Here is a 9,050-nt window from a genome sequence, read left to right on the forward strand (position 1 = left end):
ATAGAAGATAAAATATAAAGGAGAGAAACTGAAAGACAGAAGATAGAAGTGAGAAAATAAAGAACAAGTAGATGTGAAAGCCAAAGTGGGTTGCAGATGCAGAAATGGTCAGCAGAGAAGGTAGGGAAACATTTAGAGAGCATGAGAGAGAGAACAAGAGTGTGAGAGAGTGAGAATGTGAGTGAAAGGGCCCATGACCTTTAGACGAAAATTCTGAGCTTTTTGCTTCATTTTTGTCTGCTTTGTGAGAGCCCTGGTCCCTTTTTCGTGGCCAAATGCTCAAGCCTAATCCTTTAATATTGATATCGCTTATCGACAAAAGCAAATCACAGTCAAGCTATCATATAAAAGATGTCAAATACATATTTCATGGCTCACTGGCCACTGGTAGTACTTAGGTATGCAAGGATACATGCCTTTCAAAGCACCTCAGTTTCTGGTGGATGGCCCCAATTATGGGGTACTGTCCTGCTGTCCTGCCTCGTTGTCCTTGTATTGCATGCAGTGGGGACCATAAGTAAACTGGAAAGATCCAGCCAGGGACCTGTGAAATCAACAGCTGAAAAGAAGACAGCTTATTAATTCATGGATTGACACAATAATCATTTGGTTCACTTGATTTTTTTTCTTCTTATAAATAACAAGGCTAGTAGTTTGATTTAAAGTTTATGTTTAATCGTCTTGGTAGTACTATTAAAAAAGATGCAACTATAGTACCTGAACAATGGCGGAACCTTTGTCCTCTAAATAAACTTTGGAATAACGAGTACTCTGTTAGAGAGGTAGCCAAATCAAAGCCCTCCAGCTGTTGAGGAACATGAATGGTACTTACAGTATGTCGCGTTCTCACGTAGAGTATAATTATTGTGGGATTTGTTTAATTTCTAAAGTAGAGCAGCAACCTGTTGGCTAACCCTGCACTAAAACAGGTTCTGGCGCTATTACAGCGTGTACCTTAATTCAATGTGACCTGTGCTAACATTTACTTTAAAATATATGCGGACTTTTATAAAAAATGTCACAGTCAAGTTTTAGGGTAAGAGGAAACATATTTTAAAGTGTTGTCATGAAAAAAAAAACTCTTTAGTAGAAATGATAGACTTTTAGTCATGCAGAACATCTGGAACATTCTCATGGAAAACATGGAAATGTTTATTCTTTTAACCATAACCTGTTTTTATGTTTTGTTAAAAGAGATTAAATGCAGTTTTGTAAGTAAATGTTCATCTATATGCAAGTCCTTTTAGATGATTTTCATTAAAAATGCCATTTATAAGCAGAATTAATTCTCCCCTTAGAAATCATTATGTTCACTCAAGCATTCAAAAATAGAAACATTAACATTTGCTTTATAATCCAGAAATAATTTTAATGAGAGCAGATTGCAAATTGAAGTGTTTTAATGCTAATGTATCAAATGCTATTTTTTAATCTGTGCACATTTCCAGTCTCATCTACTTTAATCATGCTAATGATCACCATCCTAAATATATTGTTTTTTTTTTTAATTGCATACATAATGCTCACCATTAGAGAAACGATGACATAGATGCTTAAAAACAACATATTACTATAGACTATTTTAAGACGCTACTTATAAGTTGAATATTTTATATCCACAGGACCATAACAAATGTATATTGTACACTTTTTCCTGCCTAGACCTCTTTGAACATGCTTAACCTTTTTATTCTCCTTTACTGCAGTGTAGACTCTGGGTGGGCAGAAAGTGACAGACATGCTTTATTGCAGTGGTTTTGAATATCTGACAAGTGGGGACTTCTTAGCAAGGCTGACATTTTGTTTTCTTTTCAGTGTCACATCTGACAGAATTGAAATATTTTTTCAATTCTATTATTCTACTCATTCCCTGAGATAATATTTTGTGTCTTTTTTTCTGCGTCCACCTCAGCTCATCTTCTTAAATAATGTCAGTTCATGTCTCTTCTGTTAACTCTCGTTTCTGTGACATCCTTGAACAGATTGCCCATTTGGGTAAACCTGATGTCTCTATGTATTGTCAAAATGTCAAAGGCTCATTATTTGGCTGTTATGTAGTGAGAAGAAAGGAGACGAGAAGGCAGCATCTGTGTTTTCCTGTCTGTAGTCAATAAAACTGGCATCTCACTACTTGCATTTTATTCCATGCTGTATAATTACCCTAGAGCCTGACACAAAGTTGTATATGAGACACTTTTGCTTAATTACTAAAGCAACACAAGAATATTTGCCTAACTTTTTAATCAATTTTATAGGTGTCAGTCACAATCCAATACGACGTTAAACTAGAAGACTACAGATTAAGTAAAAAAATTAGCAACATTTAGTGAGGAATAACATAAACTATCACAACAACTTTAATATTTAATGTGGGAGTTAAAGTGTCAATTGATTCCAATTATGTATCTATTCTCAGATTCTCAGTAATCGCTTAATAAGATACTAAAAAAAGGGGAAATTAGTTTCAAACTCAGACAACAATGGACATGTGTGTCTCTCTAGAGCTTCCCTTTTCCATTAAGAATTATCTTTTATGTTTCAAAGTATTGTTTGCAGCTAGTTTACATTACTAGTGGTATAATGGCAAGCTGGTTTATTATGGCCATGTAAAGTACCTCAATCTATTTGAATACAAAAAATGTGGGTAATTACCTGCATTTGAATGCTTGATGGAGGCAGGTTCAGGATGCATTTTGCCCGTCCATCGACGGCTATTGATGCAGAAGTAGGCAAAAAACAACTACATTGAAGCAATTCCCAACTCTGCCGCAAAATCCTTCCTGACTCCTAAGCAGCAATCTGATTTCTGACCTTGAAGAACAAGCAATAATTAATCATGTCCTCATTAACATTTTATCTTGTATATTCTTCTTTGCTTAAAGATCTCCAAGCCCATTTTTAAAGGGATTGTTGTTTTGATAGCATGGCCTCTGTAGATGAATTCTACATCTTTATTGTTGAGAACCCGCTTTACTGTTGAGAACCCACTTGCTTCTTTGACAGTGCTATTAATGAACAGGCCAATCTCGACTGGTCATTTGTGAAGAAGTTTAAACTGGGCCAGGAGGGTGGGAACGCTGGGGGTTCGCATAACACAATGGTACGCCACCCGCAGTTAAAGTTAGGCTACTTGCACAGTGTGCAAGCAGCCAGAAAGAAAGCTGTGGGTGAGTAAGGGTGACAGGGGATAAGAGAGGAAGGGAGGGAGTGAGTGGGTAAGAGAGGGAGTGAGTATGTATGTATGTTAGAGAGACAGTGCATGTATAAATGTGTGTGTGAGCATGAATTTGTGTGAGATGGAGTATGTAAGTTTGTGTGTGTCAATATGTGTGCCAGGACATATGTGAATTACTTGGGGAGCAAGGGGCCGATTGGGCTTTTTGGCTTTGCCTTCCCCCCGGGCCAGAAGGTACTGGTCTAGCCCTTTCCCTATATGTATTTGTATAATAATTAAATGATAAAAAATCATATAAAGTCAATACCCTTTTTATACATTGTTATCTGTTACTGGCCCTAGCAACACCTGATTGACATATAATGTGCACATTTAGGTTTTCCAAAAATCCATGCCTTCGCACTTGTCAATATAATTTGGCTGTCCAGTCCCCCAGATTGGCCTAAACCTGTTCAGAAGTTTCTGTCATCTACAAACACTGAGATGTGGCTTTCAATGATCACTGCAAGATCATTAATACCCCAATTAAATATAAGTGGTTCTAGGACAGAATCCACTTTTAGTTATTCAATTTACTACATTTGTCTGACTGGATAATTTTCTACTAAAAACAACTAAATAAACTTTATCTTTAAACCATTTTTCAATTTATAACTGCAAGCAATATTGCCTAATCTCAATTCGTACAATAGGACTTTTTGTGGACCTGTATCAAATGCAAGATCTAAATAATTTACATCCGGTGTAACACGTGTTTGCATAATGCAATTAGATTAGTGTGACATGATCTATCCATCACAATACAATGCTGACTCCTAATAATGATATTGTTAGTTAAAATGTATTCCTGAATTTTATTACTGAACAAGCATTCTAACAATTTCCACAACACAGATCTCAGTCTTATACGCCTGGCTGAGAATGTAATCCCTTTTCAAAACTAGTACCACTTTGCTTTAGATCGATCATTTGGCACCATGTCAGACAAGAATCATTTGAGATTAAAAATATCTGTCTGGCTGTTTGTTGGCTAAATTTACAAGAATACCTACCATCTGACCCAGGGACTTTATCTATTTTTTAGTTGGGGAGTGATCACATGGATAGGAGAGGTGAAGAGAGAATAGAAATATAGAGACAATGCTAAGAACAACAATGTTTTCCATTTCTGTGGTATACCTGGAATTGTTTTTCTGGAGCCCGTCAAACCAAATTTCTAGAAACATATCAAATAATAAAATTAAATAAAATACAACAGAGTAAATTAGCATAAGAATTCCCTAGTAGCTAAATTTAGGCCTAGCAAATGCACACAATATTTACTTTCTAGGTACTCCTAAACTATACTCAATGAATCATATTAACAATTAATAACAGTATTTTATTTTTTAAATAATTCAAAAATGAATGTTGGCAGGTGTTTGATGTGTGACACACAGAAACATTCCTCAGTCTCTCTTCAGCTCATAAATGTGAGAAAGAAAAAGCGCAGAAAACACTGACAAAGGCAATGTTTCCGAACCTTATTTTTGTCTATTGAAGGTTTCCACGCATATGAGTGGTTGTACCATTACATCCTCCATCTTCAATGGTACCGATTGCAGGACATAATAGTATGTCTTGCATCCTCAAGGGGTTAAAATATTTGTTTCAGGTTTTTTATTGCAATTTTAGATATTGCTTTCTATATGGTTTTGTATTTTTAACGGTCACACTATACCTTGAAGTATAATGTAAAATTGAGGAGGTTCTGCCTTGAGGTAACAACTTTGGTGGCCTTTTGCATATTAATGCTTTTGCATTTTCCATTGGTGCATCAGATGCGAGTTACAAGAACTTTCGGGTGAATTGCCTCAAAGGACTTGCCCCAGCAACCAGGTTTCACTCAGAGGACTTCTACCACATTTCTTTCTCTTTATTTATGCATTTCAATATTCTCACTACCTCTACCCCCTTTCTCACTATGAACGACCCGCTCATTAGAATGGGGCTAACGAGTTAGCATTTTTAACCTCCATTCTTAACAATAGGGGGGTGGGTCCATGACAGGTTACCAACCCCCAACAGGGTATTTATTATGTAACACCCTCTATAGGAAGTTTGTATTTATGGTAGATATTGCCATAGGCATGATTAAGGGCAGCACACAACACAAACCTCCTGAGCTACAAGGGACTTCCTCCTCTGCTTCAGGTTTTCTTCCTTTACAGCACCCAAATAAGGTAATATCCCGGTGTTCTGCATAAGCGCGATGAAAGTAATACTACACAGGTCTACAATAATCTTTGATGTACGACTGGACAATTTCATGGGAGAAGTTCTAAACCAGACCATTTCAAGCTATGATTAGAGAGTACCCTAGCAAATTGGCTCAATGTCTGTCTAACCCCAAAACTGCTGGTGTGCTGGCCTAGGCCAAAATAGGGAAAAGAAAAAATGTCTGTGCGCTAAGCTAGTCTCAGGCTCAAATAATACAAATGTATAATATGAGGCCTACCAAACAGTGTGAGCATGCTGCAAAAACAGTGTGTTGGCTGTACAATGTATACAAAAAACAAAATACTGTCTGCGCTTCTCACCCTAATAAAGTTGGCAACAAATATATAAACATAATATAAATGAGAGGTTTTGGTCATAATTAAGCTCACCCGCCACGTCAAAGCACACTCTCAATAGGGTGAGAACCTACTCTCACCTCCTACATAGTGGGCACACAAAGCAGTTTATACTGCTACCAAAACCTTATCAATGTGTTGGGGGAGGTGCAATTAAACCTCCTCCCAATCCCAGCTTGCTGTCCAGGGGTTAAAGGGGAGGAGGTTTAATTGCAGTTTTTTGTTTTTTGTATACATTGTACAGCCAACACGCTGTATTTGCAGCATGCTCACACTGTTTGGTAGGCCTCATATTATACATTTGTATTATTTGAGCCTGAGCCTAGCTTAGCACACCAACATTTTTTCTTTTCCCTGTTTGCACATATTTGAGGTTATTGGCTCCTCATCAGTCTGGTTGCAGCTTGCTGTCCAGGGGTTAAATGGGAGGAGGTTTAATTGCACCTCCCCCAACACATTAATAAGGTTTTGGTAGCAGTATAAACCGCTTTGTGTGCCCACTATGTAGGAGGTGAGAGTAGGTTCTCACCCTACTGAGAGGGTGCCTTGATGTGGCAGGTGAGCTTAATTATGCTTTGGCCAATTCATATAACCAAAACCTCTCATTTATATTATGTTTATATATTTGTTGCCAACTTTATTAGGGTGAGAAGCGCAGACAGTATTTTGTTTTTTCTAGGCCAAAATACACAACTGGAGTAGTTCACAAGAGGGTTAGTGGCTCCGCTCACACGGATGTGGATATGTGGAAGAAAGAGAAACACGAGTGTACACTCATACACTCTGAGGAAGCCTGTGCTAGATGAAACGCGTTTGTGTGTTATTTTATGTTAACCTTTTGTTAGTTTTTATTGTTTTTTATTACTAAAAGTTTAGAATAAATAAGTTTATTTTGAAAACTATTTATCTTGCTCCTGGACAGTTACAAAACAGAATACCTTGTCAGCCACCACTATATCCTTTGATCATACCATCTATGTGCTAAGGAGTGAGCAATTCCATTATTCCTTACCAAAAAGGACACTCCAGACCGCTCCAAAGGTTGCTGCTAAAGAAATTCCAAGGCGAGGATTATATCGCCTAAGTGCATACTTTGGGGTTAACTGAAGAAGCCCCCACCAAATGTGAGTACCCCCTTGCGGCCTTCATTTTGTAAAAAATTTGCTTCAAGAGACATATTGTTATTGTTTCTCTTTGTTCCACAAATCCACATCCATGTGAGCGCAGCCACTAACCCCCAAGTGAGCTACTCTACCTCTCCAAGCCAAGAAGAGGACCTTGTTTTAATAAGGACTTAATAAGGACTTTTTATTGTTCCCAAACACCGCTAGATATTTCAACTGCTTTATAGTTGATATCCTTAAGCCTTTTATGCTTTCAGTGATTTATTGTTAGTTTATTTTTGCTTTTAGTGCTTTTATCCTACCCGTTTTAGTTTACAAAACACAAAACTGTCTATAATGAATGGGAATGATAGAGGCAGGCCAGATTAAATAAAATAAGGGTTTTTACCAAAAAACATACATTTCTCTAAAAACATAAAGCATTTTGGGGTACACAACATATTGCAATTATAACATATATTGAGTGATGAATGTCCCTTGATACTCTAAATTTGTTGAAAATAATATTTTCTTTGTGATACATTTTCACTTTAACAACACGCTGCAATAACAGGTTTACAATTGGCAATTATTTCTGTCTCTGAGTCATTAATTGGGTATTACATAATGACTAATGATTTCTAAAAAATCTTGGTTCTGTTCATGAAATTTAAATTGTGTCTAGTCAAGTGTCACACTGTATTAAATAGGAGACACTACAAACCAAACACTGCTAAACCTTTTGCTGTTGTTATACCCTGCCTGGCCTGATTCTCTGTTCTTCTCATTAAAAAAAAAATCGGTGTTGGTTAATATTAGTTCTTTATACATGCTTTACAGCTGCTAAGGCATTTATTTTTGTTTATTCTAACAATGACTTTTTAAACAGGACAGAAAACTTCAGAAGTGTTAAGTGGGGCTGGAAGAGTTTCGTAAAAAAGAAAAACTTCATTGTGGAAACATAAACCTTTGGCGTATATTGTTTCTATAGATGGTCTGAAAATAGTCTTTGAACATCTGTGCGTGATCACTTCAAAAGGATTTTATAACACATAAGGTTTGGTAGATAAAGCCAATACTCTTGAATCAGAGCATATTGTTTAAAACCTACAACTAATTTTTAACAACTCTAAGAATTTTCTTTTGTGCAAAGAAATTTATTTGCAGAAAACACTTTTTAATTCGGTTTCATACCTTTCAAATATGGTTTATAAGTCTTGCTGTATGGTAGAGACATTCTTGTGCATGTAACTTGATGGAATTAACATCCTGGAGGTAAGGTTCAGTTGTTCATCCCCTCAGGTACTATAAGAGAAAAACACAGTTGTACATTGCAACAATAAATGTTCGTAAATATTAATAAAATGCAAAAGAATCAGGATTATCGAATCAGAATGAGATAATGATTAATTATTGCTTAGTATATTTCTAATGAATTAGTCATTAGGCCAATACGCAATATATAGGTAAATTAGGTGGCTGATTATGTTGGCCACAAAGTTCTTAAGGTTTCTTTCAATAGATAGTAGATAAGCTGAGAGGTGATTTAAACAGTTGGTGTAGGCACAGCATCACATTATCTATTTTTGTAGCGATTTCAATCAATATACCTATTAAATGTAGCTTTTCTCAAGAAGATGTTTTGTATTTGCTGCCAATGTTTACCTGCTTTCTGTAGGATTTACGGTTACATGTTTAATAAGCATATATAAATTTCAATCCAGGCTCTGACTCCATTCTAAATTATACACTTTTATATTCTATCTGTGATTTCTGATGAAAATACATTTTGGAGGCTATACTGACAAATGAGTGCTTTAATTAAGTTGGTCTCTTAAGGTTGTTAACATAATTAACGCTTTGACTGTTTTCTATAAAAATAACAAGGCTGCATAATCAGTGATTTAAGTCAAGGACAATGACCCATAACACAATTTAAAGTGCTTCTATAAATTCATTTGATGATTAATAAATACTGAACTTTTAACCTGATTTAACTAAATGTATATAACGGTTTTAAAACGTACTATTTTAAAGAATAATTCAAGAGTGAATTTTAGAAAAAAAACTGCAAAGCAATACTAGACAGGCAATGACACCAACCACAAAAGTGTCATTACTACATACATCATAGCCATGTTCCTAATATATATATAT

General features: G+C 36.0%; 1 long non-coding RNA gene across 1 annotated transcript; it reads right to left on the reverse strand.

The window, feature by feature from the left end:
- Positions 1–426: 426 nt before the first annotated feature.
- LOC128497330 (uncharacterized) lies at positions 427–8,154 on the reverse strand. Its single transcript, XR_008354299.1, has 3 exons — positions 8,088–8,154; positions 2,653–2,711; positions 427–544 (listed from the first exon to the last, which is right to left on the reverse strand). It is a non-coding gene; the product is annotated as an uncharacterized LOC128497330 (long non-coding RNA).
- Positions 8,155–9,050: the final 896 nt, after the last annotated feature.

The sequence above is a fragment of the Spea bombifrons genome, chromosome 5 (genome assembly GCF_027358695.1).
Source record: "Spea bombifrons isolate aSpeBom1 chromosome 5, aSpeBom1.2.pri, whole genome shotgun sequence".
Lineage (NCBI taxonomy): Eukaryota > Metazoa > Chordata > Amphibia > Anura > Pelobatidae > Spea > Spea bombifrons.